Below are 12,892 nucleotides of genomic sequence, written 5' to 3'. Positions count from 1 at the left end.
CTTTAAATCGTCCGCGGTGCCTTAGTACATGTCGGACCCGCGTGTCGCCACTGTGTGATCGCAGACCGAGCGCCACCACAAGGCAGGTCTCAAGATACGGGATAGCACTCGCCCCAGTTGTACGACGACTTTGCTAGCGACTACACTGACGAAGCCTTTCTCTCATTTGCCGAGAGACAGTTAGAATAGCCTTCAGCTAAGTCCATGGCTACGACCTAGCAAGGCGCCATTAGCCTTACATAGTTTGATAGTTATCGTATGAAATGTCTCATCAAGAACGATGTATACAACAAGGAAAAATTAAAAGTTACATATTATAGCAGCTACATACTTTTCTTGCTACCATTCATTACGTATCCTGTTTCAGACCTCTATCTAGCCTAAGTGAGATAACGCGTGCCTTTCGGCTACTTCAGTGTGGCGTAGCTGTCTTGTTACGCCACAACAGGAAGGTCCCAAACAGCGAAATAAGAAAGTGAATATCATTGTACATCATCAAAGATATGGAAAAACGGCGTTTAAAATGTTATAGTCATGTGACGAGTTTAGGGAATGAACGCAGGAGGGAAGAAGTACTTTGTTCACTTTGTTGGCACTCTTCATACGAGATAGAAAGAGCATGACGCTGTCGAGCATAAAAAAGTCTAGTGGAGGAGCATATGCTATGATGCAATTTTAAAAATTTTAGCAAATGGGTCGAGAACCTTGTACACAAGGTTGTGAGAAGCGGACTCAAGAACTGTAAACAATTCACAATATAAAGGACCTATGTATGACAGCAGTTTCTGACGGCCTGGGTGCCAGTGGCATCAGTCCGACGGTCGCGTGTTTTCACTAGCCATTAGCTCTTCACCACACGAATGCACCTACGTAAACAAGCATTCGGAAGACAACTGTCATACAGTATTCACATTTTAGCACAAGAACTTGCAGCACCTGGTTAAAGTCTCAGTTATCTAGCAATTATTTTCCAGGGAAGCACAGACAGTGGCCTCCTGTATAAAAACAACCATATGTGAATCTTGCCTTTGATCTTTCTAATAAAGTTCAGGAAACTTACGTCATATGTCACGCGACAACCTACATAGGAAAGATCATCCCCAGAAATTAATAGCTTAGTCTCCTAGAAGAGGATTTCTGCAAAGACGGTCGAAACATTGACAGTGGACGTTAAATTGATTCTACATCTTTAGATTTTAGAAGTTTTGCTACCATTTCTCACAAAAATCTTCTAATTAAATAGCGTGCCTATGGAGTATCGTCTCAACTGTGTCACTGCATTCGTGATTTCCTGTCAGAAAGATCACAGTACATAATAACTAACGGAAAGGCATCGAGTAAAAACAGGAGTAACATCTGGTGTTACTCGAGGAAGCATTATAGGCTCTATATTGATCTTGATCTACATAAACGATTTAGGAGTCTATCTGAGAAGCCCTCTTAGAGTTTTTGGAGATGCTGCTGTCATTTACCGTCATGTAAGGTCATCACATGATCGAGACGAATTCCAAAATGATTTAGACAAGATATCTGTATGGTGCAAAAAGTGGAAATTGATTTTAAACTTTGAAGAGTGTGATGTCATGAGTACTAAAGAGAATCTGCTAACTTCAGTTATACGAAATCGAACAAATGTAAAGGCTATAGATTACAATTACGAATAATTTAAACTGCAATGAACACAGGAAAGCAAACCAAAGACGGCGATTTCTTGGGAGAACAGTAAATGTAACAGACTATTAAGGAGACTGCCTGCACTACGTTTGTCTACTCTCTTCTTGAGTACTGCTGTGCGGTGTTGGATGCGCATTAGACTGGATTGACGGAGCACATGGATAAAGTTCAAATAAGGGCAGCACATTTTGTACTACCACGAAATAAGGGAAAGAGTGCAACGGATTTTATACTCGTACTCACGTGACACTCATTAAAACAAAGGCGTTATTAGCAGCAGCAAGACCATCTCATGAAATTTCAACCGCCAGCTTTCTCCTCAGAGAGTGAAAATATTTTGTTGGCACGCATCTACAAAGGGAGAAATAAAATAACAGAAATAAAGGGAAGATTTAAGTGTTCGCTTTTCCAGCGTTCTGTTCGGGAGTGGAACGGTAAAGAAGTAGCTTGAAGGCTTGGAGTATTGAAATCACGACGAGGGTTACAATATGGCTAAATAAACGGTAGCTCTTTTTAAAGTTAGTTAAATTAAGGATAACGGCCAAAACAAGGTTGCAATTTGCTCGTGATTTTTCTGTTAAACGTCTGGTACCTGTGGGTGGGAAATACGTGGGGTTAGTAGTAAGAGGGGATGGAAGAAAGAAATTTGTTGTGAACATCCTGGGACGTTTGATGCATTTTTTAGGGGGACATATGGAATAACGATGAAGTGTCGGGGTCATTATCGAGCCGGCGTGACATTAGATATACGGCCAAGTCAGAGACGTTCGCATGAGGTGAGAACAGCTAATACGAAAATATAACATAGAATGTATGGCAGTCACGTAAGAGTCTACGCTTCTCCGTGCTCGTGAACATTTGTTGAGTACTTTTAAACAAACTCTATTAATGGCGACAGAATCGCTTCTACTACCTCTAACGTATATCATGTAGTGATTACGGCTCGTATGGAGTCACACAATCAGTTTTCATTCGTTTCGAGTTCAAATTACAGAAAGAAAGAATTGAATCAATATCGTTAAGAGAGAAATTCCATCACGCCCTGTGTATACCTATAGACAGATGGGGTCTCTTGCAAGAATAAGCCGTTGACGTTTTTATCGACATTCTCGTCTTCCCTACTGGCCGTTTATTCTTTTCACAAAGATTAACCCAAGCCCTGGCTATTCGTGAACGCATTTTCTCTTCTCGTTCGCTATGTTTGTACTACAGAATAACAGATCTTTCCGTTTTGAATTATACTGTGCCAGCGTCTTATTCGCTCTCCTGTCTTGTTTGTTGCCGCCCACTACTACCTCACCGTTACAAAACTCTTCACCTCGGAGTACCACTTACACCAAACATATTTATTTGATACATTCAAGTTTTCGTGTTGCGATACAGTTTCATGTTCCCAACGCCTCTGCATGCTAGTATGATGACGATACACCTAACATTCTTCGTGTTCATTCGCCTATTCAGTATATTCCTCAAATTTAGTTCTTCGGTATCATAAATTTCTTACAAGCCCACTTATTTCTGACTATCCATTGACAGCACCAAATAGTAACAATTCTGTTCTATTCTTTTCGTGTTTCCCACAGTTTATAATGCCCTTCCATACAATGTTGTGTTCCAAATATCCAATCTCTGAAATTTATTTCGTAAGTTACTGGTAGACTTCATCTAACGAGAATGCTCTCTTTACCTGTGCAAGTCAACTTCTTGCTTGTTATATATCTTATTCACGTTACGGTTCACAAAAATTTCTTTAATATATCGACTGATTAAATTCGGTTCGTAATAACTGCCTTTAAATCAGAGTACGCCGCTGTGGAGGTAGTTATTGCGGAACAAAAGTAAATATCTTATATATTAATTTTTTTTGTAAAATGATTAAGATGCACTGATCGAAAAAAACGCCTCTGCATTTGCAAATTATTAATGTAGAGTAATTACATTTTGAGATTACATATGTCTAGGTAACATATTTAAGCGGTTAACATTGCAAGACCACTGGTTAACTTAAGCGAGAGATAAGCTATTGCAATGTGAGACGCTATTGCATTAATAACCCGTGTAACCGGCAGAATGTTGAATGTAAGCATGCAAACGTGCACGCATTGCATTGTACTAGTACCGGATGCCAGTCTGTATGATGCAGTTCCATGCCTGTTGCATTTGGTCAACAAAGGGACGGTTAATGCTGTTAGTGGATGACGCTGAAGATGTCGCCGATGATGTGCTGTGTGTGCTCGTTTAGGGACAGATTTGGTACCAACCAAGTCAAGAAAAAATGTCGACACTACGGGCAGCATGTTGGGTTACAACGGCGGTACGTGGGCGAGCATTATCCTGTTGTAAAACATCACCTGGATTGTTGTTCATATATGCTGAAGATTAGATGGGTAGATCGCGTAACTAATGAGGAGGTATTGAATAGAATTGGAGAGAAGAGGAGTTTGTGGCACAACTTAACTAGAAGAAGGGATCGGTTGGTAGGACAAGTTCTGAGGCGTCAAGGGATCATCAATTTAGTATTGGAGGGCAGTGTGAAGGTTCAGCGATCATTAAGCGGTTACGGCATCGATGATTTCAGCCGTAAATAGAAATATTAAAAAAGGTAGGAAGATTTTTCTGTTTAGCAAAAGTGACAAATAGCAGATTACAAAGTACCTGACGGCTCAACACAAAAGTTTTGTCTGTAGTACAGATAGTGTTGAGGACCAGTGGACAAAATTCGAAACCATCGTACAATAAGCGTTAGATGAGTATGTGCCAAGCAACGTCGTAAGAGATGGAAAAGAGCCACCGTGGTACAACAACCGAGTTAGAAAACTGCTGCGGAAGCAAAGGGAACATAAACATAAACATAGCCAAAGCCTTGCAGACAAACAAAAATTACGCGAAGCGAAATGTAGTATGAGGAGGGCTATGCGAGAGGCGTTCAATGAATTCGAAAGTAAAGTTCTATGTACTGACTTGGCAGAAAATCCTAAGAAATTTTGGTCTTATGTCAAAGCGGTAGGTGGATCAAAACAAAATGTCCAGACACTCTGTGACCTAAATGGTACTGAAACTGAGGATGACAGACTAAAGGCCGAAATACTAAATGTCTTTTTCCATAGCTGTTTCACAGAGGAAGACTGCACTGTAGTTCCTTCTCTAGATTGTCGTACAGATGACAAAATGGTAGATATAGAAATAGACGGCAGAGGGATAGAGAAACAATTAAAATCGCTCAAAAGAGGAAAGGCCGCTGGACTTGATGGGATGTTGTTGTTGTTGTGGTCTTCAGTCCTGAGACTGGTTTGATGCAGCTCTCCATGCTACTCTATCCTGTGCAAGCTTTTTCATCTCCCAGTACCTACTGCAACCTACATCCTTCTGAATCTGCTTAGTGTATTCATCTCTTGGTCTCCCTCTACGATTTTTACCCTCCACGCTGCCCTCCAATACTAAATTGGTGATCCCTTGATGCCTCAGAACATGTCCTACCAACCGATCCCTTCTTCTGGTCAGGTTGTGCCACAAACTTCTCTTCTCCCCAATCCTATTCAATACTTCCTCATTAGTTATGTGATCTACCCATCTAATCTTCAGCATTCTTCTGTAGCACCACATTTCGAAAGCTTCTATTCTCTTCTTGTCCAAACTAGTTATCGTCCATGTTTCACTTCCATACATGGCTACACTCCATACGAATACTTTCAGAAATGACTTCCTGACACTTAAATCAATACTGGATGTTAACAAATTTCTCTTCTTCAGAAACGCTTTCCTTGCCATTGCCAGCCTACATTTTATATCCTCTCTACTTCGACCATCATCAGTTATTTTGCTCCCCAAATAGCAAAACTCCTTTACTACTTTAAGTGCCTCATTTCCTAATCTAATTCCCTCAGCATCCCCCGACTTAATTAGACTACATTCCATTATCCTTGTTTTGCTTTTGTTGATGTTCATCTTATATCCTCCTTTCAAGACACTGTCCATTCCATTCAACTGCTCTTCCAAGTCCTTTGCTGTCTCTGACAGAATTACAATGTCATCGGCGAACCTCAAAGTTTTTATTTCTTCTCCATGAATTTTAATACCTACTCCGAATTTTTCTTTTGTTTCCTTTACTGCTTGCTCAATATACAGATTGAACAACATCGGAGAGAGGCTACAACCCTGCCTTACTCCCTTTCCAACCACTGCTTCCCTTTCATGTCCCTCGACTCTTATAACTGCCATCTGGTTTCTGTACAAATTGTAAATAGCCTTACGCTCCCTGTATTTTACCCCTGCCACCTTTAGAATTTGAAAGAGAGTATTCCAGTCAACATTGTCAAAAGCTTTCTCTAAGTCCACAAATGCTAGAAACGTAGGTTTGCCTTTCCTTAATCTTTCTTCTAAGATAAGTCGTAAGGTCAGTATTGCCTCACGTGTTCCAGTGTTTCTACGGAATCCAAACTGATCTTCCCCGAGGTTGGCTTCTACTAGTTTTTCCATTCGTCTGTAAAGAATTCGTGTTAGTATTTTGCAGCTGTGACTTATTAAGCTGATAGTTCGGTAATTTTCACATCTGTCAACACCTGCTTTCTTTGGGATTGGAATTATTATATTCTTCTTGAAGTCTGAGGGTATTTCGCCTGTTTCATACATCTTGCTCACCAGATGGAAGAGTTTTGTCAGGACTGGCTCTCCCATGGCCGTCAGTAGTTCCAATGGAATATTGTCTACTCCGGGGGCCTTGTTTCGACTCAGGTCTTTCAGTGTTCTGTCAAACTCTTCACGCAGTACCATATCTCCCATTTCATCTTCATCTACATCCTCTTCCATTTCCATAAAATTGTCCTCAAGTACATCGCTCTTGTATAGACCCTCTATATACTCCTTCCACCTTTCTGCTTTCCCTTCTTTGCTTAGAACTGGGTTTCCATCTGAGCTCTTGATATTCATACAAGTCGTTCTCTTATCTCCAAAGGTCTCTTTAATTTTCCTGTAGGCAGTATCTATCTTACCCCTAGTGAGATAGGCCTCTACATCCTTACATTTGTCCTCTAGCCATCCCTGCTTAGCCATTTTGCACTTCCTGTCGATCTCATTTTTGAGACGTTTGTATTCCTTTTTGCCTGTTTCACTTACTGCATTTTTATATTTTCTCCTTTCATCAATTAAATTCAATATTTCTTCTGTTACCCAAGGATTTCTACTAGCCCTCGTCTTTTTACCTACTTGATCCTCTGCTGCCTTCACTACTTCATCCCTCAAAGCTACCCATTCTTCTTCTACTGTATTTATTTCCCCCATTCCTGTCAATTGCTCCCTTATGCTCTCCCTGAATCTCTGTACAACCTCTGGTTCTTTTAGTTTATCCAGGTCCCATCTCCTTAAATTCCCACCTTTTTGCAGTTTCTTCAGTTTTAATCTACAGGTCATAACCAATAGATTGTGGTCAGAGTCCACATCTGCCCCTGGAAATGTCTTACAATTTAAAACCTGGTTCCTAAATCTCTGTCTTACCATTATATAATCTATCTGATACCTTTTAGTATCTCCAGGGTTCTTCCATGTATATAACCTTCTTTCATGATTCTTAAACCAAGTGTTAGTTATGATTATGTTGTGCTCTGTGCAAAATTCTACCAGGCGGCTTCCTCTTTCATTTCTGTCCCCCAATCCATATTCACCTACTATGTTTCCTTCTCTCCCTTTTCCTACACTCGAATTCCAGTCACCCATGACTATTAAATTTTCGTCTCCCTTCACTACCTGAATAATTTCTTTTATTTCATCATACATTTCTTCAATTTCTTCGTCATCTGCAGAGCTAGTTGGCATATAAACTTGTACTACTGTAGTAGGCGTGGGCTTCGTATCTATCTTGGCCACAATAATGCGTTCACTATGCTGTTTGTAGTAGCTTACCCGCATTCCTATTTTCCTATTCATTATTAAACCTACTCCTGCATTACCCCTATTTGATTTTGTGTTTATAACCCTGTAGTCACCTGACCAGAAGTCTTGTTCCTCCTGCCACCGAACTTCACTAATTCCCACTATATCTAACTTCAACCTATCCATTTCCCTTTTTAAATTTTCTAACCTACCTGCCCGATTAAGGGATCTGACATTCCACGCTCCGATCCGTAGAACGCCAGTTTTCTTTCTCCTGATAACGACATCCTCTTGAGTAGTCCCCGCCCGGAGATCCGAATGGGGGACTATTTTACCTCCGGAATATTTTACCCAAGAGGACGCCATCATCATGTAATCATACAGTAAAGCTGCATGCCCTCGGGAAAAATTACGGCTGTAGTTTTGCCCTTGCTTTCAGCCGTTCGCAGTACCAGCACAGCAAGGCCGTTTTGGTTATTGTTACAAGGCCAGATCAGTCAATCATCCAGACTGTTGCCCTTGCAACTACTGAAAAGGCTGCTGCCCCTCTTCAGGAACCACACGTTTGTCTGGCCTCTCAACAGATACCCCTCCGTTGTGGTTGCACCTACGGTACGGCTATCTGTATCGCTGAGGCACGCAAGCCTCCCCACCAACGGCAAGGTCCATGGTTCATGGGGGGCTTGATGGGATACCAGTTCGATTTTACACAGAGTACGCGATGGAACTTGCCCCCCTTTTTGCAGCGGTGTACCGTAGGTCTCTAGAAGAGCGTAGCGTTCCAAACGATTGGAAAAGGGCACAGGTCATCCCCGTTTTCAAGAAGGGACGTCGAACAGATGTGCAGAACTATAGACCTATATCTTTAACGTCGATCAGTTGTAGAATTTTGGAACACGTATTATGTTCGAGTATAATGACTTATCTGGAGACTAGAAATCTACTCTGTAGGAATCAGCATGGGTTTCGAAATAGACGGTCGTGTGAAACCCAGCTCGCGCTATTCGTCCACGAGACTCAGAGGGCCATAGACACGGGTTCACAGGTAGATGCCGTGTTTCTTGACTTCCGCAAGGCCTTCGATACAGTTCCTCACAGTCGTTTAATGAACAAAGTAAGAGCATATGGACTATCAGACCAATTGTGTGATTGGATTGAAGAGTTCCTAGATAACAGAACGCAGCATGTTATTCTCAATGGAGAGAAGTCTTCCGAAGTAAGAGTGATTTCAGGTGTGCCGCAGGGGAGTGTCATAGGAATGTTGCTATTCACAATATACATAAATGACCTTGTGGATGACATCGGAAGTTCACTGAGGTTTTTTGCTGATGATGCTGTGGTGTATCGAGAGGTTGTCACAATGGAAAATTGTACTGAAATGCAGGAGGATCTGCAGCGAATTGACGCATGGTGCAGGAAATGGCAATTGAATCTCAATGTAGACAAGTGTAATGTGCTGCCAAAACGTAGAAAGATAGATCCCATATCATTTAGCTACAAAATAGCAGGTCAGCAACTGGAAGCAGTTAATTCCATAAATTATCTGGGAGAACGCATTAGGAGTGATTTAAAATGGAATGATCATATAAAGTTGATCGTCGGTAAAGCAGATGTCAGACTGAGATTCATTGGAAGAATCCTAAGGAAATGCAATCCGAAAACAAAGGAAGTAGGTTACAGTACGCTTGTTCGCCCACTGCTTGAATACTGCTCAGCAGTGTGGGATCCGTACCAGATAGGGTTGATAGAAGAGATAGAGAAGATCCAACGGAGAGCAGCGCGCTTCGTTACAGGATCATTTAGTAATCGCGAAAGCGTTACGGAGATGATAGATAAACTGCAGTGGAAGACTCTGCAGGAGAGACGCTCAGTAGCTCGGTATGGGCTTTTGTTAAAGTTTCGAGAACATACCTTCACCGAAGAGTCAAGCAGTATATTGCTCCCTCCTACGTATATGTCGCGAAGAGACCATGAGGATAAAATGTGAGAGATTAGAGCCCTCACAGAAGCATACCGACAATCCTTCTTTCCACGAACAATACGAGACTGGAATAGAAGGGAGAACCGATAGAGGTACTCAGGGTACCCCCGCCACACACCGTCGGGTGGCTTGCGGAGTATGGATGTAGATGTAGATGTAGAAGGTTAAAAATCGTAGAGAGAGACCAAGAGATGAATACACCAAGCAGATTCAGAAGGATGTAGGCTGCAGTACCCACTGGGAGATAAAGCAGCTTGCACAGGATTGAGTAGCATGGAGAGCTGGATCAAACCGGTCTCGAGACTGAAGACCACAACAACAACATATGGCAGCACAATTGTTCGAATCACCAGATAAACGTAAAAATTTGTGGTCTGAATGCTTGGGATAAGCAGGGAAGTGCTACTTCCGTCATATGAAATTGTATCCCAGGTGTGGGTCTAGTGTGTCCAGCATCCAGACAGGTTACTTACCGGCTCAAATGGTCTCCTTCGAATCAATATACGGCTACAACTAGCACCGAGGCAGACACAATAGATCTCCTCCCACCCCTCCAGTGACATCTCATTAGACGCCACGCAAGTCGCAAATGGCAGTGGTTTGGAATCAGTGGAATGTACGTCACAAGTAGTCGGCTCAAAGCTGTCCTTGAAGCAACCGATTTGTAACAGTTGATTGCGTCTCTGTGGTGGCAACAGCTGCTCAGGTTGCTACTGCATATGCAGGACGATGAGCCACAGCCATAGCTGGAAACGATGGTCTTCCCTCTCGATAGTGCCATGTGGCCTTCCGGAGCACAGTCATCTTCAGACCATACATTCTCGTGATCACCACTGACAGCGGTACTGTACAGTGGCTACACTTCTGCCAAGTTTTTCTGCTTTTCGTAGCCCTATTACACCATTTCGTTCAAACTGGGTGAGATGGCGGTATGTCATCTTTGTAGTATTAAAGGCATTCTTGACTAACATCAACTCACCACGTCCTGTCTCTAAGGTAACTGACGCTGACGACCATTACAAAGTGTCTGTAAAGCAAACCTGATTTTACATCCTCATCAGGAAAATCCAGCTTTTCGTAGCCTTATTACACCATTTCGTTCAAACTGGGTGAGATGGCGGTATGTCATCTTTGTAGTATTAAAGGCATTCTTGACTAACATCAACTCACCACGTCCTGTCTCTAAAATAACTGACGCTGAAGACCATTACAAAGTGTTTGTTAGGCAAACCTGATTTTACATCCTCATAATAGCGCTAGTAGCATCAGTGTTGCTCAACTGGGGCGAAATTTGAATATTCATCATCTTTCAGATGTAGAAACACGTCTATCACTTTTCGTTTATGTTGCACAACTCCTTCTTGGTGTTGCGATTATTTTTCATCAGTTCATGTAAGTATATTGTTCGATAACTGCAAATTTTTCTGGGACTTTGTCGAAATCGAGAGCTTCCTGCTTCATTCACCAAACGCAATTTAGCACTGAAAGTAGCAAACTTCCTTCATTTCACCTACGTCATGGTGCCCAATTTTTGTCTTAATTTTGCCTCTAATCATATTTTTGCTATTACTCATTACTTCCGTCTATTTTTGGCTTTTACTCAATCCACATTCTGTGCTTGATAATCTTTCGTCTCATTCTACAGAGCGGTACTTCACTTCCACTTAGGTTTTCCTTCCGGCATTGCTTCTTCTATGTTCAGACTGAACAGTAGGAAAAGACGATTGTACCCCTCTCTTAGCATCTTTTTCGTCAGATCTATGTCATCCAGCCTTGTTTTCACCTCCTGATACCAGTGCATATTGTATATTACCCATTCCTTCCTTCAGTTCGTACCTATTTCTCCGAAACTTAAAACATTTTACGTTGTCGAGCACTTTTTCGAGGTCGAAAATTTCCACCGTTTCTTGTGGCATACGAGGTAATGTGAGATATCTCTATCAGTTGCCTTTACCATTCCTGGTTTCAAATTGATCGTTATATGATACGTCCTTAATTTTGTTTTAAATTATTCTGTGTTTTGTTGTAGTCTTCAAAATGGTAACACTATAGTCGGAAGCGTGGAATAACTGATAAAAATGGCACACTTCAGACGAATTAGGGGAATACGTGAATTAACACCCGGAATGTTAAATCTGTTGTGATGTGCCAGGTACCTGTGGTCTTATAATGTTACTTTAAATCCGTCTTGATTACAAATTTTTTTATTATTCATATGACCGGTTTCGGTTCATTCAGAACCACCGTCAGATCTGATATTTAAGTTACAGGAGTAACCCGTCCAATTCAGCAACTTTCACATGCTACGTAGCATGTGACAGTTGCTGAATTGGACGGGTTACTCCTGTAACTTAAATATCAGATCTGAAGATGGTTCTGAATGAACCGAAACCGGTCATATGAATAATAAAAAAATTTACAATCAAGACGGATTTAAAGTAACATTATAAAATCACTGATTGCTGTTATCCCATAAGACATTATGTCTGTTTTTGCAAACCTGTGGTCTTATTGCATGGCTTGAGAGTTTCGCTTTCAATGTGTGCAGCAATTAAAATCAGTTTCGCTCTGTTGGCAGTATCATGCATTACTGTGTCAGGTGACGCCTCGTACGAGTACGATTACCGGTGTCAAACCGATTTTTAGTGAGGTACACTAACGGCAGTTGTCATTCGTGGACGTTGTATATAACCAAGCACATGCCGTGCGACGATTTAACGTAATGGCTGTCTCTTCAATCCAAAATGGATACACTTCCCGTCGTGTTGCAGCAGATGCCGACGTCTCACCATCCGTCATCCGTAGGTGGTGGACACGCCACAGGGAGACTGGTCAATACACAAGGCGTATTAGACAACGTCACCGACGCATTGCAGCTCACGTGGAGAGCTATATCAGGCCATCTCTGCGTTACAGAACGTCGCATGGGCACCGCCAGTGAAGTGCAAGACGATCTCAGAAGGGCCACTTGGGCCGCTGTGTCCAATCAGACTGTAATTAAGAGGTTACGAGACTCGACCTTGCAACCAAGACGTCCTGTTCGAGAAGGTCAGTTGATACATCAACATCTTGCAGCTCGCCTTCATTTCTCCCTTTTCCAAATCAACTATCAACTTTGTCCCTGTCGATATGTGATATTAACAGACGAGTTCAGATATTGTGTCATGCAAGGTGATTGCCATTTTCGTGTGTGGAGATCCTTGATGAACGATATCCCCCAGAAGTCCAGGAAATGTACAGATTTCCATGGTGCTATGATTTGAGGTTCAAAATGGTTCAAATGGCTCTGAGCACTATGGGACTCAACTGCCGAGGTCATTAGTCCCCTAGAACTTAGAACTAGTTAAACCTAACTAACCTAAGGACATCACA

The sequence above is a fragment of the Schistocerca serialis genome, chromosome 2 (genome assembly GCF_023864345.2).
Source record: "Schistocerca serialis cubense isolate TAMUIC-IGC-003099 chromosome 2, iqSchSeri2.2, whole genome shotgun sequence".
NCBI lineage: Eukaryota > Metazoa > Arthropoda > Insecta > Orthoptera > Acrididae > Schistocerca > Schistocerca serialis.
Note: the sequence above shows the minus strand (reverse complement) of the source record.